This window comes from Camelus ferus, chromosome 30 (genome assembly GCF_009834535.1).
Source record: "Camelus ferus isolate YT-003-E chromosome 30, BCGSAC_Cfer_1.0, whole genome shotgun sequence".
Lineage (NCBI taxonomy): Eukaryota > Metazoa > Chordata > Mammalia > Artiodactyla > Camelidae > Camelus > Camelus ferus.
In genome coordinates this window covers 24,791,892-24,807,768 of record NC_045725.1, presented here as the reverse complement: position 1 = coordinate 24,807,768, position 15,877 = coordinate 24,791,892, and the positions used below count along the sequence as shown (strand labels likewise).

At 38.0% G+C, this 15,877-nt stretch overlaps 2 long non-coding RNA genes across 3 annotated transcripts in view; one reads left to right on the top strand and one right to left on the bottom strand.

The window, feature by feature from the left end:
• Positions 1 to 15,877, top strand: part of LOC116660674 — a 66,828-nt gene that overhangs the window by 2,264 nt on the left and 48,687 nt on the right. Inside the window, exons 2-3 of one of the 2 annotated variants that reach the window (XR_004316269.1) lie at positions 3,059 to 3,180; positions 12,274 to 14,273. This is a non-coding gene — a long non-coding RNA (uncharacterized LOC116660674). Of the gene's footprint in view, positions 1 to 3,058; positions 3,181 to 12,273; positions 14,274 to 15,877 lie in introns of those variants that run through there. The other variant, XR_004316268.1, reaches the window with a different exon arrangement.
• On the bottom strand, positions 6,831 to 12,060 carry LOC116660675. Its single transcript, XR_004316270.1, has 3 exons — positions 12,048 to 12,060; positions 10,898 to 10,900; positions 6,831 to 7,026 (listed from the first exon to the last, which is right to left on the bottom strand). It is a non-coding gene; the product is annotated as an uncharacterized LOC116660675 (long non-coding RNA).

Below are 15,877 nucleotides of genomic sequence, written 5' to 3'. Positions count from 1 at the left end.
GAAAGGAAATACATGCCAGCCTCAAAAAACGGAGGGGTTTTTTTGAGTTGGGGGAGAACGCAGAATATAATTTCTACATAGAGAAATTATGTCATTTGTAGTATCTATAATCTAAAAGACATCATATCATATTCCTTTGTATCCAAAATAATAAAAATCAGAGTTGAGCGGAGAGTAGAAGCACAAGGGTCCACAGCGTGATCCAGCCTTTGTTCTACCTCCAAACCTTCTATAAAGTTACTAAACTTGGGGGTGAGAGGAAAGAGAAAGAAATGAGAGTTCTTAAAGAATAGCCAGTCCCCTGAACACCAGATCAACTGATACCTCATAGTTGATAAAATAGACGATGATAAGGGCAACGAACGTGGTACTTAAAGTTTGCTGATACCGTGGATCATCATCCAAACTATCCGAGCCATCTCACACCATATAGTTTCTCTGAGTAAGAAAAGGATTTCAGTTAAGGACAAATGTTTTCCAGACACCCATGAAATAGCACCTTCTTCCACTTAAGAGTAGAGTGGGGAATAGGCCAGTATCTTGAAACCATGTAACTCACGAATGCCCCTGAACCCTTTAAAGTGTTTCAAATGTAAAATCTAATACCACATTTCTGACTAGCCACACTTTTCAAAGAATCACATGTTCAAATGCTGAAAGATAATCCCCAAAAGAAAAAACAGATGTAAAAGTTGCGAACCCTGATGCCAACTTGTTAAAATATTTTCACAGCTAAGTATAGAAAAAGAGAACATAATTTTCAATTTACTGCCACAGTTTATTTTATGCTGTGTGATTTATAACCGACTTGCTGTGTTTTGTATCTAGGTTAATCCTGTTTGCATCCTTAGATCCAAGATAAAAGAAACCATCTTTGGAATTTTTTTCTAATATAAGCAGTTGGAATTTTAATGGAGGCATGAATTGATAGCAGGGATGGTTTCAGTCTGAATGTTAAGGGCTCAGCTGTGTCCAGAAATAAACTCAGAACGATGCAATATACAATGTAATAAATTTAGTTAGTGCATTATGAACAAGGAATCTAATTATAGTTTCACATTTTTACATCCCTTGAGCTACTAGTGGTTTACCATCCCTGAATTGCTCACTATTTACTCATTCTTTTTTACTACGAGGGACCCATTTAGCAAATTACTGCTCTAGTGCGCTAAATGGGCCCCAGGTGGCCAAACTGGATTCATATGTTCTGTGCTCACTGGTAGGATGAGACCTTCTGGGCTCTCTAAAGCCTCACCCCTCCCTCACAAATTTTATCATTTGAATTCTATCGGGGGCTTAGATTGTCACTGTCATTTTAGGTAGTCCACTTATAAAGTCATATAAGTCACTTGATAACCTTTCAAATTTTAGTGTACCCTTTTTAATCCCATAATTCTGTCTTTTTCTTATTCTTGACATCCTGCCTCACAGAAATAAACAGATCTGTTACAAGTCACATAAATGAAGTATTAGACCAAGAAATAGATATCATGTCATCCCACCTCTTCTGATAACAGTATAAATTACCTGGGACATTCATTCCACAAGAATTTATTAAACTTTTATATGTAGGCACCATTTACCACCAGTAAATAGTTTAAACAAAAATACCCACCCTAAGGAAGTTTACACGTGGGCATTGTCATTTTTTTAATCTTTAGTAAAAATTGACCAAATTTCTTCTTTGTATAGATGGTTCTTATTTGAGGCAAATGAGGTATATGAAAATCTGGATATATAAATTGTATTTTAGGGTATAAATATTTCTTCCCAAAGTATTCTTTATTCTTTCTCTTAAATGAATTCATCATACAATTGTCCTAAATGCTGGGCTCCTATAATATTAATATACTTTAAATATATTAATTTTAAAAATTGATTTATGTCCCACTTTTAGAAACTCATTTTGGGTTCTAACAAGTGCCTAATACCTCTTTCCATAAAGATTGATACCTAACAGAAATCTTTTCTACATTATCCCAAAGCAGTTCCCTCTGAATCTAACATGACTGAAAATAGGAAAGTAACCTCCAGGTGATTCCCCTATACTTACAGTCATTAATTATACCCTGAAGAATCAATGTGGGTGTTCTCTTTTTTGCCCCAAAATAGATTACAGGAGACACAATCAATTCCTAGAAATCTTGCTGTTTCCCCCTCTATTTCCCACCGAATCCACTGGCCTGGACTTTTAGATATATTTGTTTCTTAGGGCCACCATAACAAAGTACCATGAACTGGATGGCTCAAATAACAGAAATTTATTGTCTCACAGTCTGTAGGCTGGAAGTCCAAAATCAAGGTATTAGCAGGACCATGCTCCTTCTGAAAGCTGGGGATTGAAGTTGAGGGGAGGGTCCTTCCTTGCCTTGGTCCAACTTCTGGCAGTTGCCAGCATTCCTTATCTTGGAGCTACATCATGCTAATTTCTTCCCTCTGATATCTGTCATTGTGTAGCCTTCCCCCATGTCTGTGTCCAAATACCCCTCTTACAATAATAACCAGTATCTGGATCAGGGCCCACTCTAATCCCAAATTATGATCTCATCTTAACTTGATTGCATCTGCAAAGACCCTGTTTCCAAATAAGGTCACATTCTGAGGTTTCAGGTAGATGCCAGTTTGGGGGAAACACTCCAGTATGCTAGGGTCTTTTGTATGGCTACTCTGGAGTGGCAATTGGAAATCAGACTTGGAGATTTCAGGGATTAGTAAAATATCACCCCTACTCCCCCACCACCACAAATTGGTGACCAAACTAGGATTATTAACTTTTTATACACTCACTTAAATGCTCTTTGAGTCTGTTACATGCAGGTGTTTGAAACTGAGTATATGACAGTGAATAAAACATTTATAAGCATTGTCCTCAAAAAATTTTTTAAACAATAAATACCATTATAATACTATTAAAGAAATACATTTAACACCAAAAAAGTAGGAAAGACAAATCTTAGCATAAAAGGTAGTCCCTTTAAATTGAACAATTAATTTTATGAAAAACTCCTTATCATCTCTCTCCCTCTTTTTTTTTTTTTTTTCTCTCATGTTACCGCAGATAAAGAAAAACACTATCCCAAACCAGTACCATATCTCACTCTGGCATTTGGGAATCACAGCAATGGAGTTTACAAAGAGTTGCTGTCTCTAGTTTTCTTCTGTTTCGTAGCCAGTGTTATGGTAAGTACAGAGCTGTGACTCTCAGGAATTTAACAATTTACCACCATATGTTGCCAGATGGATCAAAACATTATAAAAAAAACAACCACTGCACCAGTGCCATAGAATATATATAATCTTACCATACCTCTGTTGTAGAAATGGGATGCCAGGAAAATCAGACAGAGGGGATGATGCTCAGGTAGGTGTATTAATAGTCAGATATAATGATGGTGACAATGACAGAATAACAGTCTCAGTCTTCTACCAATTCCATAGTTTGAAAGGTGACTCTATATAATATTTAGGGGAGTTTAATAATATATAAGGTTGGAAGTCAGAAGTCATTATTCTAGTCCTGGTTCTATACCAACTAGTTAACTATGGCCTTCAGAAGACATTTCACTTCACGGAGGTTTCAGTTACTGATTTATGACATGAAGGAGTTGAACTAGATAGTGTCTCTAAAATCTCTTCTGGCTCAAACATTTTTTTCTGATTTTTAACTGAAAGCAAAATTGTCTAATTTGGAATATTGGCAAATGCTTTTGTTAGTCACAAAGCAGAGGCCTTCACATTTAGATGACATTAATTTGAAATAAAAAGGCTGTTAAAGTTGATTCTTGCCATTTAAAAGAATTTTTAATGCATTTAAAATAACAGCAGGTTTATTCTGACATTTAAGAAAACTGCTGGGTTTTCAGTCCTGTTGAAATATGAATTTGTCATGAATAGGAGCCAATCCATGACAATAAGACCCACAGCTTCAGATTTCCAAACTCCAGGGTCTTTATCATTTTCCCTTTTATGGTCACGGGTGGATAGAAATCTCATCAGCACAAAGTAAGTTCAGCTCACAGAAGCTAGAACGTCCACCAGCGAGCACATGTGCACCAGGAGCCATAGACAAGGATGTTGACAGCAGCCACAGGTCACAATGCCAAAACCTGGAATCAGCCCAAATGTCCATCAATAGCAAAGTAGATAAATAAGTGGTAGCGTAGTCCTACGTTAAAATACCAACACAACTACAATGAATAAATTATTACAATGCTGGGCAATATGAATGAATCATAAAAGCATGCTGAAAGAAAGAAGCCAGACACAGCAGAATATTTACTGTATGATTCCATTTGTATCAAGTTCATGAACAAGCCAAACTAATCTGTATTTTTTTTATGGATACAATTTAGGTGATAAAACTGAAATGAAAGGAAAAGGAAGTGAATAACACAAACTAACTAGGTGGAAGGGAGTGAGCTGTGACAGGAACAGTGTACATAGGGTGGGAGGTGGGGCATCTGAGACACTGACAGTGTTCTGTGTATTGACCTAGGTGGGTAGCTGGGTCTCTGTTTTTAAAAAAATGTGTTCAGCTGTACATTTGTGTTTTATACTCTTTCTTGTTTATGTTATACTTCAGAACAAAGGGTTTTTTTAAAGATCAACTTTATAGTTTTGTTAGGATCTGAATTTCTACATTTTGTCCATAATTAAAAGTTTAAATTTATGTTAAGTTTCCCACCACTTGTTTAATTTCGCTAAAAATTTTATTTATAGCAGGGTGGGGCATATAGCTCAGTGGTAGAGTGTGTGCACAAGGTCCTGGGTTCAATCCCCAGTGCCTCCATTAAGGGGAAAAAATTTTTTTTTTAATTTTTATTTGTAATTTAAAACAATCAATAAATTGTAAATCTAATGTAATTTAAGAGAGAACTTTAAATGTTACTTATTCTAAGAGTAACAAGTTCATTATAGAAAGTTTGAGCAATATTGAAAACTATGAAGATGCAAGGATGAGCAAAAAAAATCCAGTGACCCAGACTTATTTTTATATATTTCCTCCTAGATTTTTTCTGTGCATTTCAATGTAGTAGAGATCATAATGTAGTTACAAGTTTCTATGTTGCTTTTCTCACTCAAAACTTTACTATAAACATGAAAAAACTCACCATACACAAAATTTAAATTTCTAGGTAAAAATGCATCCTTTTTCAAGACTGTGATTTATTTAAGCACACCTTACTGAATTAATGATCAGGTAGGATGCTATGCTGGCGTATTTTTATGCTATTTTTGGTATTTTTATCCTATTTGTGGTGCTGTTCTACTTGTAGAAATAAGAATATGGTTACAGCTGATTTTGCTACGGTCATCTTTCCTTATCTCCCCATCCTTCAACTATAATTTAGTAACATTTGAATCAGGCAGTGTCTGAAGTCCTTTTTAGATGTGAGGAAGTGGAAATGAGGAAACATTTACCAAGTGCCTATCAGATGCCAAGGTGAGATGGCCAGATTTAGCAAATAACATACAGGACACCCAGTAACTGAAATATTTGGACATACTTACAAGAAAAAAATTGTTGTTTATCTGAGATTTGAATTTATATTTTATCTGGTGGCCCTATGCCAGAGGCACTGCAAGGCTTGGCACCTATATTTTCTAATTTAATCCCTTTAACCCCTTTAAGAGTTATAGATGATTCCCATTGTAAAGAAGAGCTCAGAAAGTTTCAGTATCTTTTCCAAGATCACACAGCTAGGAAGGGGCAAAGCAAGGATAGAAAGCCAAGCTTTCTGACACGAAAATTGGGACTCCAAATTAACGGTGGTTGCCAAGATCGGCGGGGGGGTGGGGGGGGAATGGGGAGTTGTTATTTAATGGGTACAGAGTTTTGAGTTTTGCAAGATAGAAAGAGTTCTAGAGATTGGTTGCACAGCAATGTGAATGTATTTAACACCTAAAAAGAGTAAGATAGTAAATTTTATGTTATGGACATTTTAACACAGTTTTTTTAAAAAAGAGTAAACAAAACTAATCTGACAGAAATCAGAATAGAAGTTCATTTTGGCCTGGTGCAGTGACTGGAGGAGGCTTCTGGGCTGCTGATAAATATTCTGTTACTCTCTCTGCATTGTGGCTTGAAGGTGTGTAAGTTCATAGTCCTTTACGCATAATCTTTTAATAAAAGGTTGTGTCTTTTTTGGTTTGTTTAAGACACAGGAACATTGGATTTATTTAACACGCTCATTACATAAAACCCTGGGCTCTGGTCATGTGAGATTGGTGACAAGGGAGAGCTTGGTAGGATGGGCAGGCCCAGGGAAGGACAAAGCTGGGGTGAATGTGTGGAGACAATTCCAAAATTGGCAGCAAAATCTGGAAGAAGTAGAATGACATTCACTTTGCAACTTTGTCTGTCAATCTTTTTTTTTAATTGCAGTGTAGTCAGTTTCCAATGTTGTGTCAATTTCTGGTGTACAGCATAATGTTTCAGGCATACATATACATACATATGTTCATTTTCATATGCTTTTTCATTATAGGTTACTACAAGATACTGAATGTAGTTCCCTGTGCTATATACAGTAGAAACTTGTGTATCTATTTTATATATAATAGTATCTGCAAATCTCGAACTCCCAACTTATCCCTTCCCACCCCTTCCTCCCCTGGTAACCATAAATTTATTTTCTATGTTTGTGAGTCTGTTTTTATTTTGTAAATAAGTTCATTTGTGTCCTTTTTTCCTCCTTAAATTCCACATATGAATGATAGCCTATGGTATTTTTCTTTTTCTTTCTGGCTGACTTCACTTAGAATGACCATCTTCTAAGGTCCATCCATGTTTCTGCAAATGGCATTATTTTATTCCTTTTTATGGCTTAGTAGTATGTCATTGTATAAATATATCACAACTTCCTTACCCAGTCATCTGTTGATGGGCATTTAGGTTGTTTCCATGTCTTGGCTATTGTATATAGTGCTGCTATGAACATTGGGGTGGCATGTGTTTTTTGAATTAGCATTCCCTCCAGATTTATGCCCAGGAATGGGATTACTGGATCATATGGTAAGTCTATTCTCAGTTTTTTGAGGAATCTCTATATTGTTTTCCATAATGGCTATACCAAAATACATTCCCAACAGCAGTGTAGGAGGGTTCCCTTTTCACCTCCTTGGTCAGGTTTATTCCTAAGTATTTTTTCAATTTGGGCCCTTTTTATTTCTTTTTCTTACCTGATTGCTATGGCTAGGACTTCCAATTCTATGTTGAATAGTGACAATAGAGGGGTTTTTTTCCCCCCAGAATATTGTGAAGAATGAACATTTCCTCATTATACCTTTTCTGTATTCTGAAGGTTGACACTTTAATATTAACATAGATTTTCTAGAATTATGACCTACCTGGCTTCTAGTGCTTAAAAATATAAAAAACTAATTGTGAAATCAATGCATGTTAGATTTAAATCAGGCAAAGGGCACTGAAGGATAATAGTGTGGGAAAGCTCATATCTATAATTTTCCCTACTCACATATAAGTATTTAAATACTATTATAGTCAAAGTTAATTGATAAGATTTATAATGAATAGTGATACCAAAACACAGGGAGGAAAAACAAGCTTTAGTTAATGTATTTAAAAATTTTTACAGGTTGGAGATTCAAAATCCAAGACTGAAAGACTCAGGAAACTACACAGAATTGCTAGAGTAAATATTAATTCATTTATAGTATTTTATAGTGTCTGTAATCTACTTCAGTTCTATTTTAAGTTAATTATAGTTGCAAAATGATCTTAATTTTTATATAGAACTGAGCACAAACAAGTTTGATATATTTATTTATATGAGGGCGAGGGGAACAGACACTTTCAAATGAAAAAACTGCAGACGGAAAATGAAAGAAGGAAAGAAAAACTAATAAAAACTTCTAGCTGGTGATCTTTTATATATATAATAAGACAGCTTGCATTAAATTTATATCTAAAGGTCTATTAAATTATTGATTTTTTCCCCATATTAAAGGTTATTTTCTAATCCACTAAACTTTTTTTCAGGTTGGACTATAAACAAGGAATAGCATATGTTGTAAAAATAATACCTTGTATCTTTATAGCACATTCCTGTTGACAAAGCATTTTTCATGTACATCACCTCATTCGATTCTCCCAGCAAGTCTGGGAGGTAGGTAAATGACAAGCATCAGCAGGATATAGGCAGTTCTGATTAAGTGCTCCCAGTCACGCAATTTGAGAATAAAGTCTCCAGAAGAACAGAATTATTGAAAGTATACATTTGTAGAAATAGGTCATACTAAGATGTAAATATATTGCTCCAGAGACCTGGAAACTATTCAAGTTCAATCGAAGTGAATTCAGTGTACTGCAGCCTTGCCAACTGTGTAGTAATATAACTGTCTGAAAAAAGAATGTTTTAGAAGGACTGTTATAATCTGAAGGGAGCCAAAGCATAAGGATTGACCCACATGGTCTAGGAAAAAGATGTTCTCCTCAATAATGGAGGTAAGCACACATTGTTCTGGAAGCATCTGGTAAAGATCTCCAAGTCAACCTAGAAGGGAGGACTGGCAGTGAAGGAAGACTTCCTAGAAGAGGTGATGCTGAGCTAGGTCGTGGAGGGCAAGGAGAAATTAGGCATGTCAAGGAAAAGGAGTCCCAGCGGAGCATATGGCTAACCTACTGTATGATGTTTACGTCTCTGGATTTCAGTCTCTCATCTAGAAAAGTCTATGATCCCTTGACTCTGTTTTTCATGTTGGGTGACCAAGAGCACCCATAAAAAGTCAGAAATTGTCCTGCTTGTAGCCAACATAGAGGCCGCATAAGTTCAACATGAAGTTCAGTCCCCTTGTGGTTTCTCATCCAGCAAAAAACATAAAAGGCATTTTTATGCACCTTTACCCACTTGTAGGAAGATTATGTCTTTATGTCTTCTCTTTCCAATTTGCTAACACAGAAGTACAATATTTGTTCAGTGCCCATCTTAAAAAATGATGAAGTCCCAGTCACTCAAGAATAGGACAAAAGTCATTAAACTGGCCAAGTAGTCCAGATGTACTAGAAAAACTTGTCATCCACACTGAATGTGTGCTGCACAATTCAGCAGAACAGTACAACTGTCTAACAGTACAACTGTCCCTGTGTACAATTACCCCAGGAACTGCTTATCACCATGCCAAACCTGAGCAAAGACCAGGAAAGGCCGAGGAGAAATGGTAAAGGACAAATATAACAAAGAAACTTTTGAGAAAAAACAGTCATAAAATCATCTTATATACAACGTCTATTAATTATAAGACCAATTTCTAACTAAAGAAAGCAGACTGAAATACTCATTTAACTCTGATCTCTCAAGAAATCCCACAAAAATGGTTGTAGATTTAAAAAAATGATAGATAGATAGATAGATAGATAGATAGATAGATAGATAGATAGATAGATAGATAGATAGAACAAAGAACCATGGCAATAAATTTTTTGAAGCTGAAGACCTGAAGGATATGATAACTGAATTTGCAGAACCAAGAAAGAGAATCCTGAGGCAGCAGAGTGGGTTAGCTGAGAGGAAGCCCCCTCTGCAATGCAGAACTTCCTAAAGACACAGGAACAGTGACAACAGGCTCTTCTGGAAAGGATAAAGGTGGCACTTGAAAGGAGGAGGCTGCTGATCTATTTAGGAAGCAAAGATATCCCTAGATCTCCGGTAACCACCTTCCTTGAGACTGATTTCCCTTCAGAGTTTATTGCTGGGAAAAGCAGATAAAATAGAGAGTTTGAACACATTTAGGGGACCTGGCTGAGGGCTGAGTGGGCCCGTAATCCAGCTCCTGCTCCCTCACCAGCCTCAGGCCCTGGTGCAGGCTTTGCCCAGAGGAAGGGACACTTTTTTCTCCTTTTCCATAAGGTACCATCTGATCACCAAGCCCTGCTCCTGCACAACTGCCTCCCAGAAAAGGCACCTTTTAATAATTCTCACAAAACCTGGCATGGACTTGCAGTTGTCCCACCTGGGCACTGGCCACCAACTTAGTCTTCATAAAAGATCTTTCTCAGGGATATCTGATACCCATCGAGGGCCCAGCCATGTTACTCAGCAGCAAAGACCACAGCTGAGGGACGACGGGCACACAGCTTCACCCCTAATGAGGAGCAGACCCCCGAGAATCAAATGTGAGGAAGACCTTTCACAACACAGTGGAAGTAAGCTGAAAAAGGCAACTTTTTAAAACTACTCCTCAGTGTCTTCAGAAAAGAGAGAATAATGCTTGCATGAAACAAGAACAAGAGAATATAAAGAAGAAACAGAACAAGCTTTTTGAAGTTAAAAGAAAAAAATGAAGATCTCAATGGGAAATTTGGAGGAAAAGTTGAGGAAATAGGAGAAAAACAGTGAAGAAAATTTGAGAGGGTTAATATCCAAGTAGTAGGAGATAGAAGTCACAAAGTTTCATTTTCCTAGAATTAAAGAATGTAAGTTTCTAAATTGCCATGGCCCATTCAGTACCCAACATAGTAGATTAAAAAAAAAAGATCTAGATTAAAGCACATTACCATGAAACTTCAGAACATTAAGAACAAAGAAAAAAACTCTGAAGTTTTCCGGGGACAGCGGGGACAAGTTATATTAAAAGCCTGAGGAATTAGAATTGCTTCAACTTCTCAGAAGCAAAATAGCAGACAATGGAGTAATGATACCTTCACATCCCTGAAAGGAAATGACTCAACTTAGAATTCAGTACTTGGTCAAACAGCTAATTATAAGTTAGGGTAAGAAGGAAAGGAAAGGAGAAGAGAGGAAAGCAAAGAAAAGAGGAAGGGAGGAAGAAAGAGAGGAAGAAGGAAGGAAGAACTAAAGAAAGAGAACTAAAAAGAGTTAGGGAAGAACAAAGATGCTTCTCAGATGTGCAAAGTCCCACAAACTTTACCTGTCACTTTCTTCTCAGGAGCCTACTGAAGAATTTGCTGCAGAGAAATGAAGGAATAGGCCAATAAATAGGAAGTTAGGGGATCCAGAAAGCACAGACCCCAATTCAAGAGAGAAGAAGGTTGATGGTAAAGGGAGACTCTGAGGTCTGGGACAGAGCAGGTCAGAAGGCTCCTCAGAAGATGAAGCTGGTAATATGCCCAGTGGCTCCCAACACAAGCAGAAGATATTTACTCTTCCAGTGAAGAGTTTGGGGTTTAATTCATGTAATTAAATGAGTCAATCAAGCGAATGAAAAACCAAGACAGTTTAGTTTTAGAAGAAAGGAAAATTGTCTTAAAAATACATTACTCAGCAGTAATGCAGGTACAAAGTCAAAAGAATTGTTGAAAATTGATTGAACCAAAATTGTGCTTTAAGTATTTGGGGTCAGGAGGATGTGTGGCTAGAGTGTGCAAGCATGTGGTGGTGGTGGTGATGGTAAGACAGATCATGCCTAAACTGGAAAAATGCAAGAATCAGCAACACAGACTGGTTATTTGTGACAAGGAGGAAATACCAAAAAAAAAAAAAAAAAAAAAAAAGCTAAAAGGATTGAAAGCATTTGCCTTTAGGGAGAAGGAAATGGGGAGCAGGGAGCTGCCAGATTATGAAGGTAAAACTCTTTGACTCACTATGTATAACATTGATGAAAACAAAAATTAAAATTAAAAAATCAGAAGGGCGATATATTTTGCTGGAGAGGGGAAAGGGGAAATAGGTTGGATTTAAACTCAAGTTTTGCTTGATTTTGCAGTAGAAGCAAGATACTCAGGTGATCAGAAATAATAAGAGATTAGAGCTCAGGAGGCGAGAGGAGGTTTGGAGCAGATTTTGTAATTATTTAGACTAGAAGAGAATTAGCTCTATAGGAGAAAGGGTGCTGAGGAAAAAGAGGCCTTGAAGACAAACAGTTTATAAATTCCATTTAGAGTATCAGTGGAGAAAGGGACTCCATTAACAGAGCAGCCAAGAAAATCAAGGAAAGTAGAAGTTTCAATAAGGGGGAAGAGGGTGTGATCAAGGTCAAGTGCTCAGGGGGTCAAAGAGGCCCACACCATTAGAATAAACAAGGAAAATTTTCTAAAGAGGGCGTTCTAATCTGAGGATTATGTTCACACCCTTTAATGAGCCTTAAATTAAAAAAGGGTTTTAGGTTTTGGAAGGATCTTGTATTTTTCCAGGACACCACACAATGACTGTGACCCTGTTTTCAGTAAGTACACAGTTGTCCTTCATGCCACAGTCACACAAACCCTGCATTAATAAGAAAGTGAATCTTAGGGCATATTGTCATTACGAGTGCCATACAAAGCCCTGCTCCTGTTTTGTTTCCCACCACAAGGGATGGCATTGTCTGTGTCAGAGATGAGCATTTGAACTGAAGTTCATGACTTGGCTGGGCTCTTCTGGCTGCACTCCCCGGGTGACCGGCTGCCGGCCCCAGGCTGTGGTGTTATTGACACCCCGAGCAAGATGGAAGCACGAGGAAACTAACAAAACGGAGCTGCTTTTCCTTGCGGGCGTGTCAAAGGCTACACTCTAAATACCACATGTTACATTAAATCTCATCCTGAGATGAAAGCAAACATGGTGGAAGAGTTCACGATTTCATTTTGCTGAGTCGAATTCAGGGCTTGGCTTCAGGGCGAAAAGCATAATTGGTAGCAAATGTTCCCTAACGGCTCCGCAGATGATTTCCTCTTTCTAGTAGGGATTGCGCTACACACTTCCACACCCTCCAAACAGATGCAAGACAACTGAAGGTCTAGTATTGAGTTTCTCAAAAGCCCGCCATGGGCACTTCCCTGCTGGGTTTTCGCATTTGTTTTTGTCACTTATTGCTGCCTTCCAGACGTTACCATCTCAGACATATCAGAGGGACAAATGGTTAGACGAATGTATGTGTGTATTTTTTTTCTTCTGGTCTTACATTCTTTTTTTTTTTTTTAGAAGAATGGTTTTAATTTGGAATTCAGAAAAGCTCAGCCAAGGTCATTAATGACACCCCAAACAGTCTGGTTAGCAGACATTTTTGAGCCAGTACATATAGCAGTTTCCTCCTTGAGGTGTCAACCAAATGAATAGTCTTAAGGGTGGTGGGGTACAGAGAGCAAGTTTTCCTGAGTTCCCAGGGTCAGAGTTTCTGGAGTGCAGCATTAGAATGCCTCATAATAACCACTGTTACATGCCTATTTTCCCAAACAGATCATAGGAACTTCTAGAAAGCAGTGACTAGCTGAAACATCATTCCAAAATATATATTTTGAACACAAATGAGGGAATGATAAAATTGATGCAGATTAATTAGAAATTTGCAAATATTTATGATGTTTGATAGACAGTCCTAGGGATAGGATGAGGATTCATCTGCAGGCAATATATTCATACATAGCATCATCTTGTGTTCCTTTCACTCAATAAAATGTTTTTCAAACAAAGAGTACATTCGAGGTCCATTGACTTCAATCAGTCATAGGGCCACTTTGGAAATAAAAGACATGAGAGTTTTCTAGAATCTGGCCATGCCCCTCTCCAGTGTCCAGGAGAGTCTTCAGAGATGACTAACTGGGGAGGAGAGACTATAGGACAAGAGGTTTATTTCCAACCCAAGTAGGTATCCTTGTTCTGCAGGTTTTACAGGTATAACCTTGTTCTGCGGCATCCTGGTCTAGCAGGTATTCTCCTTATGAAAAGTTACTTTGATGGAGTTTATCTGATACAACCCCTTAAATGCCATCCCTTCAGCAATGGGAAAATGTCAGATCCCTTATCAGATGACTACTTAAGTAGAAAAGAACTCAGTTGGAGGAGTCAGTCAAGAAATTTCTTAATGTGCTGTCTGAGAGTGGGGACAGCAAGGAGAGCAGGGTGGGACAGAGCTGGCACTTCTGCTGGGTACCTCACTTCACTCTTGCAGGATTCCTGGGAGGTAGGCTCGCTCCAAAATCCTCATCTCAGTCTCCCAGGTGACACATGATCCTGGTGGCCTCTCTAACTCCCCTCTAAACATCCTGCCCTCTTGCTAACTCATTCTGCCCCAGCCACACAGCTCTCTTGACTGTCCCTTGAAGCCATCAAACAGGCTCCGCCCCTGGCCCTGTGCACGGCTGTGCTGTCCCCTGTCTGGGCTCTTCCCCTAGAGGACCGACAAGGCTCCCTCCCTCACTTCATGCTGGCTTTGCAGACACTAAACTCAATTCCTTTTATATTGATTATAGTGACCATACCTCTCTCTCTTTCTCTCTTTCACTGAATGCATACTAACTTTTATTAGAAGATTAACTTTCACAACTAATAACATTCTATTGACCACACAAATTCAGATGCCCTTTCTGAATACCTTTTGTTAGTTTGTGTATAGCTGATCTGTGGAATAAATATTAGTTCCATTAATCCATTAATGAGTAAATACTCATTTTGTATTCAGAATTTTACCACATGTTATTCGTATAACTGTTTTTCTCTTTGTCTTCTTAAATTCAGAGTATAAGAAGGCTTTCTCCAAACTGCAATGTGTTATGATTTTGAGGTGTTATTTAGAATATACAAAGCACAAAATATGTTCACAAAATATGGCAAAAAAATTTTTTTAACTGATCCTTTTCCAGTGAGGGCACTGAAACTGGGAAATTATTTCCTGGTTTAACCTTTTGACAAGGACTTCTATCCCTCAATATTTTGCTAGTTTGTTCCTTATACCTCTGTCCCCAGTAGAAGGCAACGTGAGCCTTTATCATCCCTGGCACCTTTGGGGGACATAGAGCTTTCCTAGTCACCAGTTACCAGTCAGTGTGTCTCCCCTGGAAGTTGGATGTAGAGAAAATGCTTTTAAAACTCATTATGCACCGTTCTCTTGCCATCTCATACCACAGCTTGGCAAAATTTTGGCAAAATAATAATATCCAGAGTGAATAAGGGTGTCGAGAAGGAGTCACACCTGATCATTAGAGCACAGTGGTCAAATGCTGGGTCAAGTGTGAGACAGCTGGTTGGAATCTCAGCTCCCACCTGTGTCTGCCATGTGACTTTGGGTTTGGAGATTGAGAGCGAGAAAAGCATGGCTGTGCATCTAATTACACCTTTGACTAGCTGGCACTCCCCTTACCCCATTCCTCTTCGTTGGTGCTGCTAACAGTTATCCATTGTTGGGATGAGGAGTAGACACCCATGATCAAATATACTTAGAGCAAAAAGTATTAGGGAAAAAAACTTGGGGAGGACCGTAAACAATTTTGCCAGGTTACCTCAGTAGGTAATGTGAGCTACCAATATGTTTTGTTTTATAGGAAAGTAGATGATTAAGTTCACATACATACACTTACGTATTAAGATACATCAGTTCATTCAGAGAAACATTTAATTTTAACATAAGTTCAAAGAGGTTGAAAGCTGCTTTAAATAGGAATTGTGAGGCTCCGACTTGATTAAATGTCCTTACCTATTCTATTTTTTCCATGCTCCCCCCGAAATGAAGTAGAAATCACAGTTGCAGACTAGAAGTTGTAGCATCTTCACTTTCTGGCGACTGCATGTAAGAAATGTGTGACAGCACATCATTCAGCAAATTAATAATGTCCTAGTAAATGTAACTGGGGCATATCGAGTCTGAATCAATTTGTCTGCCTCCTACTTTAGAAATAGACTAGCTTGGGACCAGCAGGAGGCTTTGTCATTAATGAATGAATGCTTCTCTGTACTTTCTTTCTTTTGGCTGCAACTAATTTAAATAAAAATCTCACTTTTAAAAGCACTGGATTTAAAGAAACACATTTTTCAGAAAATAATAATCCTCTTCTCCTACCCCACTCCCAAGCAAGCCCCAAAGATCTCTACTAGTGCACCGCAGCAACTCTGTGCAAATACCCAGACACTCTTTGGTTGTTGCTTGGCTGACTGGCCAGATACTATGAGTAGCTGGATATGGTGAGACAGTTTCCCACATGTGA